This window comes from Pseudophryne corroboree, chromosome 6, assembly GCF_028390025.1.
Source record: "Pseudophryne corroboree isolate aPseCor3 chromosome 6, aPseCor3.hap2, whole genome shotgun sequence".
Lineage (NCBI taxonomy): Eukaryota > Metazoa > Chordata > Amphibia > Anura > Myobatrachidae > Pseudophryne > Pseudophryne corroboree.
This window is the reverse complement of record NC_086449.1, coordinates 388,581,173-388,605,485: the sequence shown is the minus strand read 5'-3', so window position 1 is coordinate 388,605,485 and position 24,313 is coordinate 388,581,173. Positions and strand designations below refer to the sequence as shown.

Sequence of the window (24,313 nt, the reverse complement as noted above, 5' to 3'; positions counted from 1 at the left end):
TTAAAAGATGAATTGGGAGCTTTGATAACCGATGATAAAATAAAAGCTGAAATATTGAACTATTTTTTTTCCCCTCAGTATTCACCAGGGAGAATCAGACAGTGAGAGTAATGCATAACGATAGTGAAGGTAATGACTCTTGGCTTGATGCTTGTTCAACTGAGGATGTATTCCTCGAGAGACTAAGCAACATAAAGATTAATAAATCAACAGGCCCAGATGGTTTTTGATCCGAGGGTTACTATGGAGCTTAGGTTGCAGCTAACAAAACCCCTATACTTGATTTTCCATAGTTCAATTATATCAGGCATGGTACCAAAGGAGTAGCGCATAGCTAAGGTAGTGCCTTTTTTTAAAAAGGGAACTAAAAATAATCCTGGTAGAGGACTTCTGGCCACGCCCCCAACAGACATGGAAGCTGCCTAGCCGAGCTCCTCACAAGCTGCAGCAGGAACTCTGTTTTAACTAGAGATGAGCGGGTTCGGTTCTCAGAAAACCAAACCGTACCGAACCTTACGCTCTGAGCCCGGTTCCGAGCCCGGCTCAGGTTTTCCCACCTGACCCGGAAACCCGAACGAGGCAAAACATCATCATCCCGCTGTTGGATTCTCGCGGGGTTTGGATACCATATAAGGAGCCGCGCGTCGCGGCCATCTGCTCAGTCCACTCCAGTGTAGTCAGTGTATTGTGCTGCATCAGTCCAGCCAGTCAGAGTTTTGGTGTTCTCTGCTGCTATATGTCCCCAGTGCTGCTGGCTGCTGTATAAGTCCCTTGCAGTTTTGTGGTGTTGTCTAGCATCAGACTAGGGGTAGTGTCTCTCTTGTGCAGCATCAGTCCAGTGACCAGTCACAGTGGTGGTGTCCTCTGCTGCCATATATCCAGTGTAGCTGTATAAGTCCCTTTCAGTGGTGCTGTGTTGTCCTGCATTAGACCAGGGGAAGTCTCTTGTGCATCAGTCCAGTGACCAATCACAGTGGTGGTGTCCTCTGCTGCCATATATCTAGTGTAGCTGTATAAGTCCCTTTCAGTGGTGCTGTGTTGTCCTGCATCAGACCAGTGGTAGTGTCCTGGCCACAAATCATTCCAGTGACGAGGCAGTAACAGTGGTATACGCTGCTGCTATATGTCCACTGCTGCCATATAACAACCCATATAACAACAACAACAAACAACAACAACAAACAACAAGTCCCTTACAGTGTTGTGCTGCATCAGACCAGTGGTAGTGTCCTGGCCATCAGTCATTCCAGTGACGAGTCAGTCACAGTGGTATTCGCTGCTGCTATATGTCCACTGCTGCCGTGCAATAATAATAACAACAAGTCCCTTTCAGTGGTGTTGTGTTGTGCTGCATCAGACCAGTGGTAGTGTCTTGGCCATCAGTCATTCCAGTGACGAGTCAATCACAGTGGTATACGCTGCTGCTACATGTCCACTGCTGCCGTATAATAATAATAATAATAACAAGTCCCTTTCAGTGGTGCGGTGTTGTCCTGCATCAGACCAGTGGTAGTGTCCTGGCCATAAGTCATTCCAGTGACGAGGCAGTCACAGTGGTATATGCTGCTGCTATATGTCCACTGCTGCCGTATAATAATAATAATAATAATAATAATAATAATAATAATAATAATAATAATAATAATAACAACAACAACAACAACAAGTCCCTTACAGTGTTGTTGTGTTGTGCTGCATCAGGCCAGTGGTATTGTCCTGGCCATCAGTCATTCCAGTCATTCCTGTTCTGCATATTGTCTTATATAACTCCCAAAAAATAATGGAGAACAAAAATTTGGAGGATAAAATAGGGAAAGATCAAGAACCACTTCCTCCTAGTGCTGAAGCTGCTGCCTCTAGCCATGACATAGATGATGAAATGCCATCAACGCCGACTGCCAAGGCCGATGCCCAATATGATAGTAGAGGGCATGTAAAATCCAAAAAGCTAAAGTTCAGTAAAAAGAACCAAAATAAGAAATTTAAATCGTCCGAGAAGAAACTTAAAAACTTGCCAATATGCCATTTACGTGGCAAGGAATGGCTGAGGCCCTGGCCTATGTTCATGACTAGTGGTTCAGCTTCACAAGCCGATGGAAGCCCTCATAACTGAGGCCTTGACGCTTATGTTGGTGTTAGACGTGCGTCCGGTATCCGCCATTAGTGCAGTGGGATTTAGACAATTGATGGAGATATTGTGTCCCCGGTAACAAATCCCATCTAAATTCAACTTCACTAGGCAGGCGATGCCGAGATTTTGCCAATTAATTCCAGTGATTTGGACATATAATTATTAATTACAGTGATCTTGCCAATTAATTCCAGTGATTTGGAAGTATAATTACAGTGATCTTGCCAATTAATTCCAGTGATTTGGATGTATAATTCCAGTTGGAATTGTTTGTGTCGCTTGGCTTAGTCATACAGCTACCTCATTGCACCTCTTTGACATCTTTGCATGAGGTGCTGTTTGGGGCCTAGGTTTTGAAAAGTGCCATCCTGTCTGACACTGTCATGAGTCCAGGGGTACTGCTGTATTAGTCCTGGGGTACTGCCGTATAAGTCCACCAATTGCAGATTTTTTTAAAAGTGACTGGAGCATGCTGGAGATGCTGTCAGTGGACCGAACAATTGTGGCCCACTCGACATTCAGCCACTGAGTGAAACTACTAGATGGGCCAGGTGGTTGTTTCGCTTAGCTTAGTCATACAGCAACCTCGGTGCACCTTTTTTTCTTCTTTGCATCATGTGCTGTTAGGGGCGTTTTTTTATATCTGCCCTCCTGTCTGCCACTGCAGTGCCACGCCTAGATGGGCCAATTGTTTTTGTCGCTTGGCTTAGTCATACAACTACCTCATTGCAATTCTTGTTCTTCTTTGCATGATGTGCTGTTTGGGGCCTTTTTTTTTAAATATATCTGCCCTCCTGTCTGACACTGCAGTGCCACTCCTAGATGTGCCAATTGTTTGTGTCGCTTGGCTTAGTCATACAACTCCCTCATTGCAATTCTTTTTCTTCTTTGCATGATGTGCTGTTTGGGGCCTTTTTTTATATCTGCCCCTCCTGTCTGACACTGCAGTGCCACTCCTAGATGGGCCAGGTGTTTGTGTTGTCCACTTGTGTCGCTTAGCTTAGTCATCCAGCAACCTCTGTGCAACCAGTTGGCCTAAAAACAATATTGTGAGGTGTGAGGTGTTCATAATAGACTGGAAATGAGTGGAAATGGTGGTTATTGAGGTTTATAATACCGTAGCAAAATTACTCCCAAATTCTGTGATTTCAGCTGTTATGTTTTTTTTTTTTTTTTTTTAAATCATCCAAAACCAAAACACGAAAGTGTGGTTTTGGCAAAACCAAGCCAAAACCAAAAACATGAAAGTGGAATTAGAACCAAAACACAAAACAGCCGCACATCTCTAGTTTTAACCCCTCTGAGGGCAATTTTGACCTGACCAGCGCCACCAAAGATCAGGGGAACACCTCCCCGGTGTATGGAGAGGTATTTCCCCACTCTCATACCATCCAGGCAACAGCTCCAGTGCCAGGAACAAAAACGCCTATCCAAAATGGTGGCCCGGCTCCCACGATTGCGGCTGCTGTGCATGCCACTCCTGCTGCTGTCTTCTCACAGCCTGGATCCCCTGCAGCCCTCCCAGCAATGCTCCATGCCTCTCCTGTCCCTCAGCCTGTGGATGGAGTGCCTGTAGCTTTAGCTGCATATGGAGACATTGTGAAAGCTATAAGAGAGACTATGGCTCCCCTGATGCAACAACAGGCAGACTCTTTCAAGCAGGCACTAATGGAAGCTAATAATAACATTGTGAAACTCAATAAGAGGGTCCAAATCACAGAAAATCGGCTTGGCGATACCTTACATGATGTAACCGTGCTCAAGCAGCAGTATGAGTCTTTGTACAAACAGCATGTGCAAGAGCGCAGTAAAATGGATGACCTGGAAAATCATTCACGTCGGAACAATCTGAGGATAGTAGTGGATCTTCCTGAGTCAATTAAAGGTGATTCTCTGACTGACTGTATTACCCAATCTCTGCATAATTTACTGGATGAGAGTGATTCCTCTGCAGATATGGTCATGGAGGGAGCACACCGCATTGGGCCTCCCAGAAGTGGTAAAGATTCGAGACCCAGAATTACTACATTTCCAATGTTTAAATTTCCTTCACCGCGAGGCACTCTGGCATGCATCCAGGCACAATCAGTCTATTACCTGGGAAGGCCACAAGTTGTTTTTGTTTCAGGATTATTCGACCAAAGCCACTTGTGCCCGGAAGGCTTTTTCTGGTCTTTGCTCAGAACTGTTTAAATATAACAGACGTTTTGCCCTCCTATATCCCGCTCGACTTCGTCTCTTCATGGCGGACTCCTTCGTGGATTTCTCTACCCCTGATGAGGCGTCTGATTATCTATGCGATGAAGCCCAAGTAAAGTCTGCTACAGGCTCCCCTATCAGAATGACCAACAAGGACTGACATCCTACTGCATCATTTGCTGGGAATATTTTCTTGCTCATTTCTCTCCCATCCTCATTTACTAGTCCTTTCAAATTGAATATATTGATAACATCTGAGCCTTGTGGACATTTGAAAAATGCTGCATTTTTCGACACGTTTCTCCTTCTTGGATTTTCTTTTCCCATATACAGTTTGCTTATGTTCTGCCGCTTTGATTTGGAAAGTATTGGTATCGTATGAATCTATTATAATACCTGAGTGGCATTTTTGTGTGGTGTTTTCTTTTTTTGATGTGTACCCTCTTGTTACAGGGGTACTCCTGGTTCTTATTATCTACTGTTTCTCGTTATTGCAATTATTGAATTTTAATTCGCTTTAATTCTCTTCTGTTTTGGTGCTGGTCTGACTATTGGTAGTATGTATCCCCACCTTACAACTTTTTCCATAATGTACTCATTTGTATTGAAGTGGTTTGAAGGGGTGGGATTTATATCATATTTTTTCCCTCTGTGGCTCCTTGGAGCCCACACCCCCTCCCCTCTCCCTTCCCCGTATCCAATCTCTGCTCGCTCAGATTCCTTGTGTGGTGACTTTGTACCGCCTGAGGACTCTTAAGTATATTTCCCCGGAAGTCTGCTGTATGCCTGTTGGCTGCAGGGAATTTATTTCTCTTCAATGATTATTTCTGTGTTTTGTTTGTTTTTATTTTTCTGTGTCTTGCTTCAAGTTTGTCTTTATTTTACCCTTCAAGCAAAAGTACTGATATGTCCTATTGGGGTTCAGTATGGTATGCCGGCGGTCGGGCTCCCGGCGATCAGCATACCGGCGCCGGGAGCCCAACCGCCGGCTTACCGACAGTGTGGCGAGCGCAAATGAGCCCCTTGCGGGCTCGCTGTGCTCGCCACGCTACGGGCACGGGCTATTTTATTCTCCTTCCAGGGGGGTCGTGGACCCCCACGAGGGAGAATAAGTGTCGGTATGCCGGCTGTCGGGATTCTGGCGCCGTTATACTGAGCGCCGGGGTCCCGTCAGTCGGCATACTGAAGACCACCCGTCCTATTGCGCTGGTTCAACTTCTCATTGCTTTTCCAAGTATGGTATCAAACTGCACATTTTTGTATTTTTATTATGGATTAAGTCTTCTGTTGTTTTTATTATGTTCCTGTTATACTTTAAAAGCCTGCTCTCTATTTTGGTTAATGCCCCCTAAAGATCTGTTCATGGAATGTGGGAGGGATAAACTCCCCCATTAAATGCACGAGAATCCTTTCCTATGTGAGGAAACTGGGTGTGGATGCAGTGTTGCTGCAGGAAACTCATCTCCCCCCTCCCCCCCCCCCCCCCCCCGAAATTGTAAAGCTTAACACTATGGGTTATTCTGTACTTTCCTCTGCTGCCTTTACTTCTAAAAAGCGTGGGGTGGTTATTTTGATTAAGAGACAACTAGCTCCTACACTTCATACCACTATAGCCGACCCTATGGGCCGATATATAATTTCATAAGTATTTATACAGACAGATAGGTTTGTAATATGTAATATTTATGCACCTAATGTATATTCAAAGACATTTTTTCAAACCATTCTAGCCAAACTTAGTGTATTTTGTGATTCTTCTTTAATTGTAGGTGGTGAGTTTAATATAGTAGCCCGGGATTTAATGGATCGCCAGCACCCTCCCATTAAGCCGCGTAAACCTCCTGTCTTAGGCATCTCCCAAATGGCCTCTGATTTGCACGTCATTGATGTGTGGAGGTCTTTTCACCTGATAGATGAGGAATGCACATGCCTTTCCGCTGCCCATGCTACCTTATCGCGTATTGATTATATCTTGCTGTCTGATACACTTGTTTCTAGGGTTGACGCATCCGATATTGAGCCTATTCGCTTATCCAACCACGCACTTGTATGGTTTACTCTCACTCCATTTGTTGATAGTGGATCCTATAAGCCGTGGTGGTTTCCATCCTTCTTAGTGAACTCGGTAAAATTCAGGAACATGCTTGAAGCAAAATGGCTGGATTATGCTCATAGTATTGCTGTTCATATACAAGATCCTGCCCTGTTTTGGCAAGCCGCGAAGTCTGTTCTTCGTGGGGAAATTATGGCCTATGTGGCTCAACATAGGAAGGATTGTGAAAGTCTCTATATCCAAGCACAAACTAGGCTCACATCCTCGTTTCAAGTGTATAAGACCCAGGCCTCTCCATCTACTTGCTCAGTATATTTGAAAGACAAGGTTCATTTTGAGGGGGTTATGGACCAATTAGCCTCCAGACATACCTTTCGTAAACATTGCCAGTACTATAAACATGAAAATAAAATGGGCAGGTTACTTTCTAATTTATTATCTATCTTATTATCTAGCTATCTATTTATTATTTATTTATTATCTAATTTATTATCACACTGCTCCTGCCTCCATTTTGACTCTTCAAGATCCTTCTGGTAATATAAAATGTGAAGGTCAAGATATACAGTAGTTAACCTTTTCAGGGATTTCTATGAAGATCTTTATTCTCACCCCATTATTAATCGGACTCAAAAATCACCCATTTGGAATAATGCAGATACTCCTCAGAATTCTTTTGCCCATACTGATATGCTAATAGCCCCCATTACAGTTGAAGAAGAGGAAGCTGCCATAAAACACCTGAAACTCATGAAAGCCCCCGGCACCCCATTGGGTATTCCGGGGAGTTTTAAAAAATACTAAACAGTAAAATCACTGGCCCTCTCACTGATTTTTTTTCATACTATCCTCTCTGATTATGTTATCCCCCTTCATTTTAATTCTGCGATAATCAAAGTGCTTCCTAAACCAGAACGTGACCCTGAACTGCTGTCCTCCTATCGCCCGATATCTTTATTAGATGTTGATTATAAACTATTAATGAAAGCTATGGCTGAACGATTGAAATTAATTTTGCCTTCTGTTATTGCTCCCGACCAAACCGGTTTTATCTGGGGTAGACACCCACTGTTAACATACGTAAGGTTATCGCGGTGCTACAGTCGGCAGCCTTCTCTATGAAACCCTCCCATCAGGCTACTGTTTCTATGGATGTGGAGAAGGCTTTGACCTAGTTACCTGGGATCATTTATTTCACACCCTTACGAAGTTTGGATTCCCGGGGAATTTTATCTCTTTGCTGATAGCTCTTTACTCCTCCTTCCTTACCCAGGTGTCCAGCAATGGCTATCTTTCTTCTCCTTTTCAGATTTATCGGGGCACTCGGCAGGGATGTCCTATGTCCCCATTATTGTTTGCAATTGTGTTGGAACCGCTTGCTATAGTTCTTTGCTCTTCTGACAGCTTTAAAGGGATTACCTTGGGTCAGTCTGATTTAAAATTATGCCTCTTTGCAGATGATATGCTGCTTTTTGTTTCAGCTCCCAAAACCTCCATTCCAAATATAATATCAATATTATCTATGTTTGGGTCATTTGCTGGTTATAAAATCAACTTACATAAATCTGAACTTCTACTGCTCCCGGGGCCTTAGTGCCTCTGACCTTTTAGACCCCGCATTCAGTCATTTCCGTGTTACCCGTACTCAATTTAAATACTTAGGTATAAATATCCCTTCGTCACTGTCAGCTTTATATCGCTCTAACTTCTCCCCGATCATCTCTCAAATTGCAAAATTACTGGACTCATGGAAATTATTACCGTTGTCACTGCTGGGAAGGATATCTTTGATTAAAAGTATAATATTCCCCAAATTGTCTTACCCGATTCAAATGCTACCTATCGCTCTATCCCCACCTGATATCAAACACTGTTTACGTTTATTTACCACTTTTCTCTAACGTCCTAGTGGATGCTGGGGACTCCGAAAGGACCATGGGGAATAGCGGCTCCGCAGGAGACTGGGCACAAAGTAAAAGCTTTAGGACTAGCTGGTGTGCACTGGCTCCTCCCCCTATGACCCTCCTCCAAGCCTCAGTTAGGATTTTGTGCCCGAACGAGAAGGGTGCAATCTAGGTGGCTCTCCTGAGCTGCTTAGAGTAAAAGTTTAAATAGGTTTTTTATTTTCAGTGAGACCTGCTGGCAACAGGCTCACTGCATCGAGGGACTAAGGGGAGAAGAAGCGAACTCACCTGCGTGCAGAGTGGATTGGGCTTCTTAGGCTACTGGACATTAGCTCCAGAGGGACGATCACAGGCCCAGCCATGGATGGGTCCCGGAGCCGCGCCGCCGGCCCCCTTACAGATGCTGAAGCAAGAAGAGGTCCATAAATCGGCGGCAGAAGACTTTCCTGTCTTCATAAGGTAGCGCACAGCACTGCAGCTGTGCGCCATTGCTCTCAGCACACTTCACACTTTGGTCACTGAGGGTGCAGGGCGCTGGGGGGGGGGGCGCCCTGGGAAGCAATGAATTTACCTTATTTGGCAAAAAATACATCACATATAGCTCCTGGGCTATATGGATGTATTTAACCCCTGCCAGTTTTCCAGAAAAAAGCGGGAGAAGAGCCCGCCGTGAAGGGGGCGGGGCCTATCTCCTCAGCACACAGCGCCATTTTTCCCACACAGCTCCGCTGGTAGGAAGGCTCCCAGAATCTCCCCTGCATCCTGCAACTACAGAAACAGGGTAAAAAAGAGAGGGGGGCACTTATTTGGCAAAATAACAGATATAAGCAGCTATAAGGGATAGACACTTATTGTAAGGTTGTCCCTATACATATATAGCGCTCTGGTGTGTGCTGGCAAACTCTCCCTCTGTCTCCCCAAGGGGCTAAGTGGGTCCTGTCCTCTATCAGAGCATTCCCTGTGTGTGTGCTGGGTGTCGGTACGTGTGTGTCGACATGTATGAGGAGGAAAATGATGTGGAGGCGGAGCAATTGCCTATAATGGTGATGTCACCCCCTAGGGAGTCGACACCTGAATGGATGGCCGTAATTAAGGAATTACGTGACAGTGTCGGCACGTTACAGAAAACTGTTGACGACATGAGACAGCCGGCAGCTCAGTTAGTGCCTGTCCAGGCGTCTCAAACACCGTCAGGGGCTATTAAACGCCCGTTACCTCAGTGGGTCGACACGGACCCAGACACAGACACTGACTCCAGTGTCGACGGTGAAGAAACAAACGTATTTTCCAGTAGGGCCACACGTTACATGATCACGGCAATGAAGGAGGTTTTGCACATCTCTGATACTGCAAGTACCACAAAAAGGGGTATTATGTGGGGTGTGAAAAAACTACCCGTAGTTTTTCCTGAATCAGATGAATTGAATGAAGTGTGTGATGAAGCGTGGGTTACCCCCGACAAAAAACTGCTAATTTCTAAAAAATTATTGGCACTATATCCCTTCCCACCAGAGGTTAGGGCTCGTTGGGAAACACCCCCTAGGGTGGATAAGGCGCTCACACGCTTATCAAAACAAGTGGCGTTACAGTCTCCAGAAACGGCCGCCCTTAAGGAGCCAGCAGATAGGAGGCTGGAAAATATCCTTAAAAGTATATACACACATACTGGTGTTATACTGCGACCAGCAATCGCCTCAGCCTGGATGTGCAGTGCTGGGGTGGCTTGGTCGGATTCCCTGACTGAAAATATTGATACCCTGGACAGGGACAATATATTATTGACTATAGAGCATTTAAAGGATGCATTCCTATATATGCGAGATGCACAGAGAGACATTTGCACTCTGGCATCAAGAGTAAGTGCGATGTCCATTTCTGCCAGAAGAGGATTATGGACGCGACAGTGGTCAGGGGATGCGGATTCCAAACGGCATATGGAAGTATTGCCGTATAAAGGGGAGGAGTTATTTGGGGGCGGTCTATCGGACCTGGTGGCCACGGCAACGGCTGGGAAATCCACCTTTTTACCCCAAGTCACCTCGCAGCAGAAAAAGATAGTCTTTTCAGGCTCAGTCCTTTCGTCCCCATAAGGGCAAGCGGGCAAAAGGCCACTCATATCTGCCCCGGGGCAGAGGAAGGGGAAAAAGACTGCAACAGACAGCTTCTTCCCACGACCAGAAGCCCTCCCCCGCTTCTGCCAAGTCCTCAGCATGACGCTGGGGCCTTACAAGCGGACTCAGGCACGGTGGGGGCCCGTCTCAAGAATTTCAGCGCGCAGTGGGCTCACTCGCAAGTGGACCCCTGGATCCTGCAGGTAGTATCTCAGGGGTACAAATTGGAATTCGAGACGTCTCCCCCTAGCCGGTTCCTGAAGTCTGCTTTACCAACGTCTACCCCCGACAGGGAGGCGGTATTGGAAGCCATTCACAAGCTGTATTCCCAGCAAGTGATAATCAAGGTACCCCTCCTACAACAGGGAAAGGGGTATTACTCCACGCTGTTTGTGGTACCGAAGCCGGACGGCTCGGTGAGACCCATTTTAAATCTGAAAGCCTTGAACACTTACATAAAAAGGTTCAAGTTCAAGATGGAGTCACTCAGAGCAGTGATAGCGAACCTGGAAGAAGGGGACTACATGGTGTCTCTGGACATCAAGGATGCTTACCTCCATGTCCCAATTTGCCCTTCTCACCAAGGGTACCTCAGGTTTGTGGTACAGAACTGTCACCATCAGTTTCAGACGCTGCCGTTTGGATTGTCCACGGCACCCCGGGTCTTTACCAAGGTAATGGCCGAAATGATGATTCTTCTTCGAAGAAAAGGCGTCTTAATTATCCCTTACTTGGACGATCTCCTGATAAGGGCACGGTCCAGAGAACAGTTAGAGGTCGGAGTAGCACTATCTCAAATAGTACTACGACCGCACGGATGGATTCTAAATATTCCAAAATCGCAGCTGATTCCGACGACACGTCTGCTGTTCCTAGGGATGATTCTGGACACAGTACAGAAAAAGGTGTTTCTCCCGGAAGAGAAAGCCAGGGAGTTATCCGACCTAGTCAGGAAACTCCTAAGACCAGGCCAGGTGTCAGTGCATCAGTGCACAAGGGTCCTGGGAAAGATGGTGGCTTATTACGAAGCGATTCCATTCGGCAGATTCCACGCAAGAACTTTTCAGTTGGATCTGCTAGACAAATGGTCCGGATCGCATCTTCAAATGCATCAGCGGATAACCCTGTCTCCAAGGACAAGGGTGTCTCTCCTGTGGTGGTTACAGAGTGCTCATCTCCTAGAGGGCCGCAGATTCGGCATTCAGGATTGGGTCCTGGTAACCACGGATGCCAGCCTGAGAGGCTGGGGAGCAGTCACACAGGGAAAAAATTTCCAGGGCTTGTGGTCAAGCATGGAAACGTCACTTCACATAAATATCCTGGAACTAAGGGCCATTTACAATGCCCTAAGTCAGGCAAGGCCTCTGCTTCAGGGTCAGCCAGTATTGATCCAGTCGGACAACATCACGGCAGTCGCCCACGTAAACAGACAGGGCGGCACAAGAAGCAGGAGGGCAATGACGGAAGTGGCAAGGATTCTTCGCTGGGCGGAAAATCATGTGACAGCACTGTCAGCAGTGTTCATTCCGGGAGTGGACAACTGGGAAGCAGACTTCCTCAGCAGACACGATCTTCACCCGGGGGAGTGGGGACTTCACCCAGAAGTCTTCCACATGATTGTAAACCGTTGGGAAAAACCAAAGGTGGAGATGATGGCGTCTCGCCTCAACAAAAAACTGGACAGATATTGCTCCAGGTCAAGGGACCCTCAGGCAATAGCTGTGGACGCTCTGGTAACACCGTGGGTGTACCGGTCAGTGTATGTGTTCCCCCCTCTTCCTCTCATACCAAAAGTACTGAGAATCATAAGAAGGAGAGGAGTAAAGACTACTCGTGGCTCCGGATTGGCCAAGAAGGACTTGGTACCCGGAAATTCAAGAGATGCTCACGGAAGACCCGTGGCCTTTACCTCTAAGACAGGACCTGCTCCAGCAGGGACCATGTCTGTTCCAAGACTTACCGCGGCTGCGTTTGACGGCATGGCGGTTGAACGCCGGATCCTGAAGGAAAAAGGCATTCCGGATGAAGTCATCCCTACCCTGATCAAAGCCAGGAAGGATGTAACCGTACAACATTATCACCGTATTTGGCGTAAATATGTTGCGTGGTGCGAGGCCAGGAAGGCCCCTACGGAGGAATTTCAACTGGGTCGATTCCTGCATTTCCTGCAAACAGGACTGTCTATATGGGCCTCAAATTAGGGTCCATTAAGGTTCAAATTTCGGCCCTGTCGATATTCTTCCAAAAAGAACTAGCTTCAGTTCCTGAAGTTCAGACGTTTGTCAAGGGAGTACTGCATATACAGCCTCCTTTTGTGCCTCCAGTGGCACCTTGGGATCTCAATGTAGTGTTGGGATTCCTAAAATCACATTGGTTTGAACCACTCACCACTGTGGACTTGAAATATCTCACATGGAAAGTGGTAATGCTGTTAGCCCTGGCTTCAGCCAGGCGTGTATCAGAATTGGCGGCTTTATCCTATAAAAGCCCTTACCTAATTTTTCATACGGACAGGGCAGAATTGAGGACTCGTCCTCAATTTCTCCCTAAGGTGGTTTCAGCATTTCACTTAAACCAACCTATTGTGGTGCCTGCGGCTACTAGGGACTTGGAGGATTCCAAGTTGCTGGACGTAGTCAGGGCCCTGAAAATATGTTTCCAGGACAGCTGGAGTCAGAAAATCTGACTCGCTGTTTATCCTGTATGCACCCAACAAGCTGGGTGCTCCTGCTTCTAAGCAGACGATTGCTCGTTGGATTTGTAGTACAATTCAGCTTGCACATTCTGTGGCAGGCCTGCCACAGCCAAAATCTGTAAAAGCCCATTCCACACGGAAAGTGGGCTCATCTTGGGCGGCTGCCCGAGGGGTCTCGGCTTTACAACTTTGCCGAGCAGCTACTTGGTCAGGGGCAAACACGTTTGCTAAATTCTACAAATTTGATACCCTGGCTGAGGAGGACCTGGAGTTCTCTCATTCGGTGCTGCAGAGTCATCCGCACTCTCCCGCCCGTTTGGGAGCTTTGGTATAATCCCCATGGTCCTTTCGGAGTCCCCAGCATCCACTAGGACGTTAGAGAAAATAAGAATTTACTTACCGATAATTCTATTTCTCATAGTCCGTAGTGGATGCTGGGCGCCCATCCCAAGTGCGGATTGTCTGCATTACTTGTACATAGTTATTGTTACAAAAATCGGGTTATTGTTGTTGTGAGCCATCTTTTCAGAGGCTCCTTCTGTTATCATGCTGTTAACTGGGTTCAGATCACAAGTTGTACGGTGTGATTGGTGTGGCTGGTATGAGTCTTACCCGGGATTCAAAATCCTTCCTTATTGTGTACGCTCGTCCGGGCACAGTATCCTAACTGAGGCTTGGAGGAGGGTCATAGGGGGAGGAGCCAGTGCACACCAGCTAGTCCTAAAGCTTTTACTTTGTGCCCAGTCTCCTGCGGAGCCGCTATTCCCCATGGTCCTTTCGGAGTCCCCAGCATCCACTACGGACTATGAGAAATAGAATTATCGGTAAGTAAATTCTTATTTTTTTATGGAAGGGAGGACATCCCCGCATAGCTCTTACCAAATTATTGCTGCACAAATCTAAAGGTGGTTTGGGTCTCCCAGACATTAAACTATTTACTAACTCAATATTCTTTAGATATATCAGCGACTGGTTGTTAGGTAGAGAAATATATACCAATGCTTTTTCTGAGGCAGCTCTTTTTGCCCCCTTTTCTACAGTAGCACTGCTCCACACCCCGAAACGCCTTATTCCCCCCAATATTTGTAATAATATTATGTTCCACGACGCATATGTGGCGTGGAAGGCAATTTGTTTTAAGCTCTCTAGGCTGTATACTGCATCTCGATATATATACCTTTTTGTGGGAATCCTCAATTCACCCCGGGGTTAAACAATGTTATGTTCTCACACTGGATATTAAAGGGTATCTAAAAAATAAAGGATGTTTTTGACCCTGGCGGCACTATTTTACAGTTTTCTGACTTGCAGGCCAAATACCAGATTCCACGCCAACAGTTTTTTATGTATCTCCAAGCTTCTCATTATGCTAAGTCAATTACCTCTTGCCATCACCTGATCCTATACAATCACTTTTAGCATTTATTGTTTTACACCCATATAAGACAAAATACTTGAGTGCCGAACTGACACGATCAGTACCTACTAGAGTTTGGAAGCAGAATGTAGCAGCATGGGAACGAGATGTTCCCTCTATACTTTCTTCTGACCTATTACTTGATCATTTCGAATCCACATTGAAATATTTGCGATGCACCTGGTTACAAGAGGTTCACATTAGCACAATTAATAGGGTGTATAGCTCCCGGGCCAGAAGAAAGCATATGGTTTCAGGGAAGTCGGGTGATTGCCTAAAGTGTAAGCGCCAGAACGCAACCTTTTTTCACAACATGTGGTCGTGCCTGAAAATACTAAAATTTTGGGGCAAAGTAACAAACTATGAGGGTCATTCTGACCCATTCGCTCGCTGCTTTTTATCGCAGCCGAGCGAACGGGTACCCACTGCGCATGCGCCAGTGCCATAGTGCGCCGGCGCATGCCAGATGGCTGAAGGCCGTAGCTGGGCTGCGATTGCCTCTGCCTGATTGATAGGCAGAGGCGGTCACTGGGCGGGAGGAGGTGAAACAATGGCGTTTGGCTGCTGTTTTGCGGGCGTAGTCCGGCCAATGCAGGCATGGCCAGACCATGCGGGGAGTGGCCCGCAGCGGCTGCGTGATGTCATACGCAGCCGCTGCAGGCCGGGGAGCGACGAGTAGCTCCCAACCAGCATGCTAAAGCTGCGCTGGCGGCCGGGAGCTACTCTTGAAGTGCAAAGGCATCACCGCTGTGTGATGCCTTTGCACTTCTGCGGGGGGGGGGGGGGGGGAGGAGGGCGGCGGAACTGACATGCGGGGAGGGATAGCCCTGTGCTGGGCGTCTCTCCACATGTCAGTGTGAATGATCGTAGCTGTGCTGAATTTAGCACGGTTATGATCATCTCGGAATGAGGGTCTATGTCAATTCTATTTTTCATTTACAACTTCAAGCTGAACCCCTTGCTCTTTTATGCGCAAATTTTAAACATTGGTCCTTAGGCTCTGATGGTCCTAACTTCATCCCCTTGTTGACCAATATAGTAACAATTGCCAAGAAGACAGTTTTATGTGTTTGGACAAGTCCCACCCCCACCCCCCCTTTTTTGGGAACGGTTAAATCCCTTTTGTTGAAAACTCTTTATTATGATAGACAATCCATTTTTCCAGCTCTAGAATCTGGTGTAGTCTCATTTTATAAGAAATGGGGACCCCTTGTTGAATCACTCGACTCCCCTGCTCGGGACAAAGATATGCAGGTGTTTGAAACTACTAGCTGGTCTCTCAAATGTAATCTTACTGCTAGTATACAGCCGAATATTTGCGGGATGTCTGACACAACATAGTGACCTGCTCTGCCTATCTTATACTTTATATCGATATTGATAGATGCTTTTTTATTAATGTATTTCTCTTTCAGTTGTACCATACTTCATTCTTACGCTTTGGACTTTTTAAATGTTGTTGGTTCACCCAATTGTTATAATCAGTGACTGACAATGCTTGAAGTTCCGTACCCTTGCCCCCTCCCCCTTTTTCCTCCTCTTCTTTCCCCCTCTTCTCTTTTTTTATGTTTTGTATTTCTGTATGTCAGGGACTTTACTGTTTTCATCATCATGTATGGTTATGAGTGTTACCATTATGTATTGCTCCCTGTACTGATTGTTTTTCTTTACCATGTAAAACCTAATAAAACCTTTTTGAAAAAGAAAATCCTGGTAACTATAGACCAGTCAGTTTAACCTCTATAATGGGTAAAATTTTGGAAGGTATTTTGAGGGATAGCATAGAGGATTATCTCTAGGTTATTAAGATTATTAGCAAAAGTCAGCATGGGTTTGTTAGGGGCACATCATGTCAAACTAACTTAATTAGCTTCTATGAGGAAGTGAGTGAGAATCTTGACCAGGGAAAAGCAGTGGATGTGGTATATTTAGATTTTGTAAAAGCCTTCAATACAGTGCCTCACAGTAGACTGATCATCAAATTAAGGGAACTTGGCCTAGGATATAATATTTGTACATGGATAGGTAATTAAAAGAAAGAACCAGCGCTGTCTGTAAAAGTCAAAGTCAAAAACATGAGACGGTTTGCTTCATAAAAAAGAGAATCAGAATTTATTTTATACACTGTACACACATTGATAAAAAATGTGAAAATAATAAGTAGTATATGTGCAAATTGCACGTATACTACTTATTATTTTATACATTTTATCATGCGTGTACAGTGTATAGTATAAATTGTGATTCTATTTTTTATGAAGCAAACTGTCCCATGTTTTTGACTTTGACTTTTACAGCCAGCGCTGGTTCTTTCTTTCTTTTATTTATTTATATATATATTAGGAGGTCTGACCATCCCCTAACCAGCTGCTGCTGACTGCGCACTTGTATTACTATGGATAGGTAATTGGCTTGATAACAGAGTACAACGAGTAGTCGTCAACGGTATGTTCTCCAGCTGGGCACCAGTAGTCAGCGGAATACCACAAAGGTCCGTACTTGGCCCACTACTTTTCAATATATTTATCAATGATCTAGAATTGGCCTGGAAAGCACAGTGTCAATCTTTGCAGATGATACTAAACTGTGTAAGGTAATTAAGACAGAAAGCGATGTGGAGTCTCCGCAGAATGATTTATTTAAACTTGAAACCTGGGCATCTAAATGGGGAATGAGGTTCAATATAGAAAAATGCAAAGTTATGCATTTTGGGACCAAAAACACACGTGCATCCTATACTCTAAATGGGGAACATATAGGGGTAACTGTGGTGGAAAAAGATTTGGGGGTGCTCATAGATAATAAGCTTAATAACAATACACAATGGGGGTAATTCCAAGTTGATCGCAACAGGATTTTTTTTTAGCAGTTAGGCAAAACCATGTGCACTGCAGGGGAGGCAGATATAACATGTGCAGAAAGAGTTAGATTTGGGTGTGGTGTGTTCAATCTGCAATCTTATTTGCAGTGTAACAATAAAGCAGACAGTATTTACCCTGCACAGAAATAAAATAACCCACCCAAATCTAACTCTCTCTGCACATGTTTTATCTGCCTCTCCTGCAGTGCACATGGTTTTGCCCAACTGCTAAAAAAAAATCCTGCTGCGATCAACTTGAAATTACCCCCAATGTCAAAATGCAGCAAAAAAGGCAAGTAAAGTGCTTGCGTGCATAAAACGGGGCATTGAGACGAGGGACAAGGATGTAATCCTGCCACTGTATAAATCATTGGTACGTGCACATCTTGAATATTGCGTTCAATTTGGGGCACCATATTGTAAAAAAGATATCTGGGAACTAGAAAGATTTCAAAGGCGAGCTACTAAATTGATTAAAGGGTTAGAGACACAGGACTACAAGGAAAGGCTTACTAGGTTAAATATGTATACACTAAAAAAGAGACGTCTTAGAGGAGACATTATTAATATCTTCAAATATGTTAAGGGTCATTACAATGAGTTAGCAGGGGATTTGTTTATTAAAAGAAGTCTTAATAGGACACGTGGGCACTCACTGAGGCTAGAGGAGAGAAAATTCTGGACACAATGTGGGAAAGGGTTCTTCACGATAAGGGCAATAAAGCTTTGGAACTCCCTGCCGGAGAAGGTTATAACGGCAGACTCTGTAAATGCATTTAAAAACGGATTGGACAAATGTTTAACTGGAAAAAGTATCCAGGGTTATAGAATTTAATATAGTGACATTAATATCTGGGAGTGGTAAGAACCATAGTTGTCAATTGATACCAAACCATTACTTCAGCAGGTGCACTATAATATGAACAACTTAACACAGAATACAGGTTGAACCCGATGGGAATTTTGCGTCTTTTCAACCTCACTAACTATGCAACTATATGTAACCATAGTGGTTCAAATGGGGCAACTTGAAGTGCCTTTAGGACTAAACTTAAGTCCCAAGGCGCTGTAGGAGAAACAAAAGGAAGCTGAATGTGCAGCATTCCCTGGAAAAAAGTGTGCACATCCTCTAGGTTAGCAATTTTCTTTTGGAACTATATAGTCAATTCTGATACTTGCACTGTCAAGGAAGCCACCCATAAACATTTGTCCATTCCTGCCCAGAGGAATGTTTCCTGTTGTGAGAATCCTCTTGCTGTCAGGATAGAAGTCTCAAGAGCCACACCGTCAAAGACAGTCGATCCAGGTGCTTGTAGTAGCAAGGACCCTGAGATCTGGACGTTGAAGGAGTAGGAATGGATCATCCATCGACAGCCTCTGCAGATCTGTGTACCAATGTCTTCTGGGCCAAGCCGTAGGTATTAGTATTACAGCACCCCTTCCTTGTTTTGCCTTTCGCATCACCCTGGGTAACAGGGTGATTGGTGGAAACACATAGGCCAGACGAAAGTCCCATCTTACTGACAGGGCATCCACAAAGGTCCGTTGTTCTTGACCCGCATACGGGAACTTTGTTGTTCTGATGGGACGCCATGAGATCTCTCTCTGGTAACCCCCACATGTCTACCAGAGTTTGGAAGACCTCGGGGTGTGAAGCCCATTCGTTTGCATGAATGGCGTGTCGATTGAGAAAACCCGCTTTCCGTTTTAGGACTCCCGGAATTAAAACTGCGGACAAGGCTGGTTGATGAAGTTCTGCCCACTTTAATGTGTGACTTACCCCCTTCATTGCATTTTGGCTGAGACTTCCTCCCTGATGGTTGAAGTACGCTACTGCCAATGCATTGTCTGAGCGGATTTGAACTGGTTTCCCAGAAGGATGTCTTTTGCCTGAATAAGTGACATATATATGGCCCGAAATTTCAATATATTTATTGGCAGGCAACTCTCTTCCTTGGTCCACTGCCCCTGGAAGCAACTCCTTCCTGACATTGCTCCCCAGCCCTAAAGCCTGGCATCCATTGTCTAACCCGCAGAAATATTAACGCTATTAATTTTCAACTATCTACCTCTCTGCAACCACTGCTTTCACCAATTTCTACATTCACCTCTCCTGAGACTGCTGTGTCACACCTTAACCAAACTCTAGAAACAGCACTTGATGAAGTGGCTCCAGCTACCCATCACACTCCACGTAGACTTAGATGTCAACCGTGGCACTCTAAATACACTAGACACCTACAAAAACTCTCACGTAAAGTAGGACGCCAGTGGCGTAAATCTCGTAGTTCAAGTGACTGTCTAACATATAAGACCACCTACCACTCTTGTCGTAATGCTCTGGACACTTCCAAACAAACATATTTTTAATCTCTCATCTCTGCTCAAGCCTCTAAGCCCAAGCGACTTTTTAATACATTTAAATCACTTCTTGTCCCTCCCTCACCCAACCCACCAGCCACTGTCAGTGCGCAAGATCTTGCTTCCTATTTCAAGGACAAGATTGACAAGATCCGAAATGAAATGGTATGCTCTTCCACAGCAAGTGACCTGCTCAATTCCCTGCCTGAACCCTTTAACACCTTCTCTTCCTTTGATCCTACAAATGAAGATGAAGTATCTGCCTACTCTAGTACCTCTCCCCTTGACTCTATACCCTCACAAATTAGTAAAGCTCTGTCTGCTGTGCTCATCCCAACCTTAACGAAAATCTGTAATCTCTCTCTGTCTACTGGTATCTTTCCTTCTCTATACAAGCATGCAGTTATTACTCCCATTCTGAAAAAAAACAAAACTCTGACCCTAACTCTCTCTCTCAAACTACCGTCCCATCTCTCAGCTCCCATGCCCCTCCAAGCTACTTGAGAGACTTGCTTACACTCGCCTCACACATTTTCTTAACTCACACAGCCTACTGGACCCACTTCAGTCAGGATTTCGCGCCCAACACTCCACAGAGACGGCACTGACTAAGGTAGTGAATGATTTGGTCACTGCTAAATTGAGAGGACATTACTCTCTACTTATTCTCTTTGATCTCTGCTGCTTTTGACACTGTTGACCACTCTCTTCTCATACAAACACTACAATCCCTAGGTATTCAGGACACCGTCCTTTCTTGGTTCTCATCCTACCTATCTAATTGCTCCTTCAGTGTTCGTTTCTCTGATTCCACCTCCTCTTCGCTACCTCTCTGTTGGAGTATCGCAAGGCTCAGTCTTAGGTCCTCTGCTTTTCTCTATCTATACCACATCTATTGGCAAACTAATCAACTCTTTCGGATTTCAGTACCATCTGTATGCGGATGATACTCAAATCTACCTATCCTCCCCTGATTTGTCACCATCTGTATTGGGCCGTGTCACTGAATGCCTTTCTGCCATTTCATCGTAGATGACATCTCACCACCTCAAACTTAATATTTCCAAAACAGAATTAATTATATTTCCACCAGCCAATAGTAGTTTCCAACCTGATATCTCTATCACTGTTGAGAACTCGGCAATCATCCCTACCCCACAAGCTCGCTGCCTAGGTGTCATTCTTGACTCTGAACTGTCCTTTGTTCCCCACATTCAATCTGTCTGAAGATCATGTTACATACATCTAAGAAACATATCCAAAATACGACCATATCTTACACAAGACACAGCAAAAACTTTAATCCATGCTCTCATTATCTCCCGCACTGATTATTGTAATAGTCTCCTGACCGATCTTCCCAAACATAGGCTCTCACCACTACAATCCATTTTGAATGCAGCTGCGAGGCTAATCTTCCTCGCTAGATGTTCATCGTCTGCAGATCCGCTCTGTCAGTCTCTCCATTGGTTACCGGTATTCTACCGTATTAAATATAAAATACTTTTACTGACATACAAGGCTATTAACCAAACTCCACCAACATACATCTCTTCACTCATCTCAAAATATCTCCCTACTCGACCTTTCCGCTCTGCACAAGATCTGCGTCTCTCATCCACACGCATTACTTGTTCATACTCAAAATTACAGGACTTTATCCGGGCTTCACCCACTCTGTGGAATGCCCTCCCATGCACAATAAGACTCAGCTCTAGTCTCCAAACCTTTAGACGTTCCCTGAAAACTCACCTCTTCAGAAAAGCCTATCAAATTCCAGACCCACATAACCTTCAGTGCTTCCCTATCTAATTACATCCTCTCTGTACAGTACACATAACATCACATATTTTGTCTTTCTTTACTCTCACACCCTCCTAACACTTGGCCAACATTGCGGGGTATCATCATACATCCCATTAAGAACCTAGAAATCTGGTGGACCATTATGCAATAGATAGGCATAGATACACAAGGATAGATGCTATTTCCCTATAGATTGTAAGCTTGCGAGCAGGGCCTTCCTACCTGTATGTCTGTCTGTTTTTACCCAGTTTTGTTCTATTACTGTTTTTCTAATTGTAAAGCGCAACGGAATATGCTGCGCTGTATAAGAAACTGTTAATAAATAAATAAATAATTTCCCAATCTGATATTCAAAAGGGTCTCCCTTTGTCCAGGTGGGATGTCTGTAGCCACCAGGCTAATGACCTCTTTACTTCCAGAGGGAGAACCAAAGTCTGAGTTTTTATTGTCTAATGTAACCCATTCCATTTGGAAAGGATCAGATGTTGTAAAGGCCTCGAGTGGAACTGAGCATACGCCACCATGTCGAATGTCGACACCATCAATCCCATCACACGCATTGCTGCGTGAATGGATACCCTTTGACTGTTTAGCAGCTCCTGAATCCTTGACTGAATTTTGGATATTTTGTTCAGAGGTAAAATTACTCTCTGAAGACTCGAATCCAACACAGCCCCAAAGTGAGTCATCCGTTGTGACGGAATCAGGGACGACTTTGCACAATTTATGAGCTAACCATATCTCTTCAAACAAGCTATTGTCTGTTGCAGATGACATTGAAGCAATTACTGAGACTGTGCCAGGATTAATAAGTCGTCAAGGTATGGAAAAATTCTTATCCCCTGCTGACAGAGATAAGATGTCATTACCACCATAATTTTGGTGAACACTCTGGGAGCTGTGGCTAGTCCAAATAGTAGGGCCTGAAACTGAAAGTGTTGCTGGAGGATAGCAACCCTGATATAGCACTGATGGGACAGTGCTCTAGGAACATGCAGGTAAGCATCCTGGTTATCCAGGGATACCATAAAATCCTCCGGCTCCATGGCCAAAATAATGGCACGTAAAGTCTCCATATGAAACTGAGGCACGTAAATGTACTTGTTTAGCACTTTGAGATTGAGTATGGGCTGGAATGACCCATTTGGCTCCTGAACCAGAAACAGGTTGGAATAAAAACCTTGTCCTCGTTGCATAAGAGAAATTGGAATTATCACTCCTGACTGAAGCAACTTCTGAACTGCCTCTTGAGGAGGGTGTTTCTTGAAAGCGAACGCATAACCGTGAAATACCGCTTCTTGCATCCAGGGTGGACTGCTGCCAGATCTGTGCAAAATTAAGAAGTCGGCCTCCCACCATGGGATCCCCCAGGTGGAGGCCCGCACCATCAGACTGATGGCTTATCTTCTGGTTTGGAAGCCGGCCCTCTGGTAGCCCAATGCTTTTTAGTGTTACCAGACTTGTCAGATTGAGACTGTTTGCTATAACCCTTTCCTTTTGCTTTTCCTTGAGTCCGAAAGGACCGAAAAGCTGGAAATCTAGGTTTGGATTAGTATGCAGATGGAAACTTCACTTTCTTGGAGTCTACTTCTGATTCCAAAATACTGTTTCATTCTTTACCAAAAAGAATTCTGATTCTGAATATCTCCAGTAAAAGGCAAAGACTCTAGAACCTTCTTAGATTTTGAGTCAGCTTTCCATATACGCAGCCAAATTGCTCTGCGAGCTGCTACTGCTGAAGCTGATGCTTGAGAGGCAATTGTACCCATATCCAAGGCTGCTTCTTCCATAAAAATAGCCACCTGTTTAACGAGTGCAATATGGGATTTTTGCTCTCTAGATGCCAATAAATGATCATCCTCCAATGCATCAGACCAGGCTGCCACTGCTTTTGCCAAATTGCTCCAGACAAGGAGAAAATGATTTTTAAAAAACAATCTATCTTCCTATCCATGACATCATTTAATGATGTTGAAGGCAGAGGAAATTTAGATTTTCGCACCAATCGAATGACTTGCCCATCTATTTTGGAAGCCACCTCCCTTTTTAAACAGTCCCCAGCTGGAAGAGGATAATTGGAATTCCATTTCTATGGAATTCTAAACTTCTTACTGGGTGTAACCCAAGCCTCTTGCATAATTTCCGTCAGCTGTTCTGACCCAGGAAACTCAGTCCTAACTGTTTAGGGACTTTTACACACAGGTGCCTTAGATTTTAACAAAGGCTCTGCTGCCTCCTCTAAGGATAGAATGGCTTTCATAGCACTAATTAGCTCAGTTATGTCCACTGAGCTGAGGCCTTCATCCTCATCTCTGTATGCAGACCCGGAGTGCAATGAGTCCTCATCCTCCGATGAGTCCTCATCTGAAACATGTGTAGACTGTGAAGATGTTGTTTCATGTCTATGTGATTTACTTACCACCACCTTTTCAGCCTGTTTTTGTTGAGAGGCTGCCATTTCCTGTACTGGATGTGATAAACACCAGGTGGAATGTTAAAAGTAAGGGTTAATAGGGGAACCTATCCCTGGTATAGGAGCTGGCATTATCCGCTCAGCTATACTGGATAATGTCTGTGCAAAGGTAGCCCATGGGGGTTCAACTTGAACCTGTGCCTGCCTCGGATTATTCAGTAGGCTTTAGTGAAAGCTAAAACAATTTTGACATAATCAATTTTTAACCAGATCTTGAGAGCTTAACCCAGCTTTGCAAGACAAACATGAAATGAGTGTTGGTGCTGCTGTGGAGAGTGTATCCTCCTCACCCTTGCCTCTCTT

General features: G+C 44.8%; 1 protein-coding gene across 1 annotated transcript in view; it reads right to left on the bottom strand.

The window, feature by feature from the left end:
* LOC134934579 (uncharacterized) overlaps positions 1–24,313 on the bottom strand; it is a 157,004-nt gene that overhangs the window by 47,158 nt on the left and 85,533 nt on the right. The window lies entirely within an intron of this gene.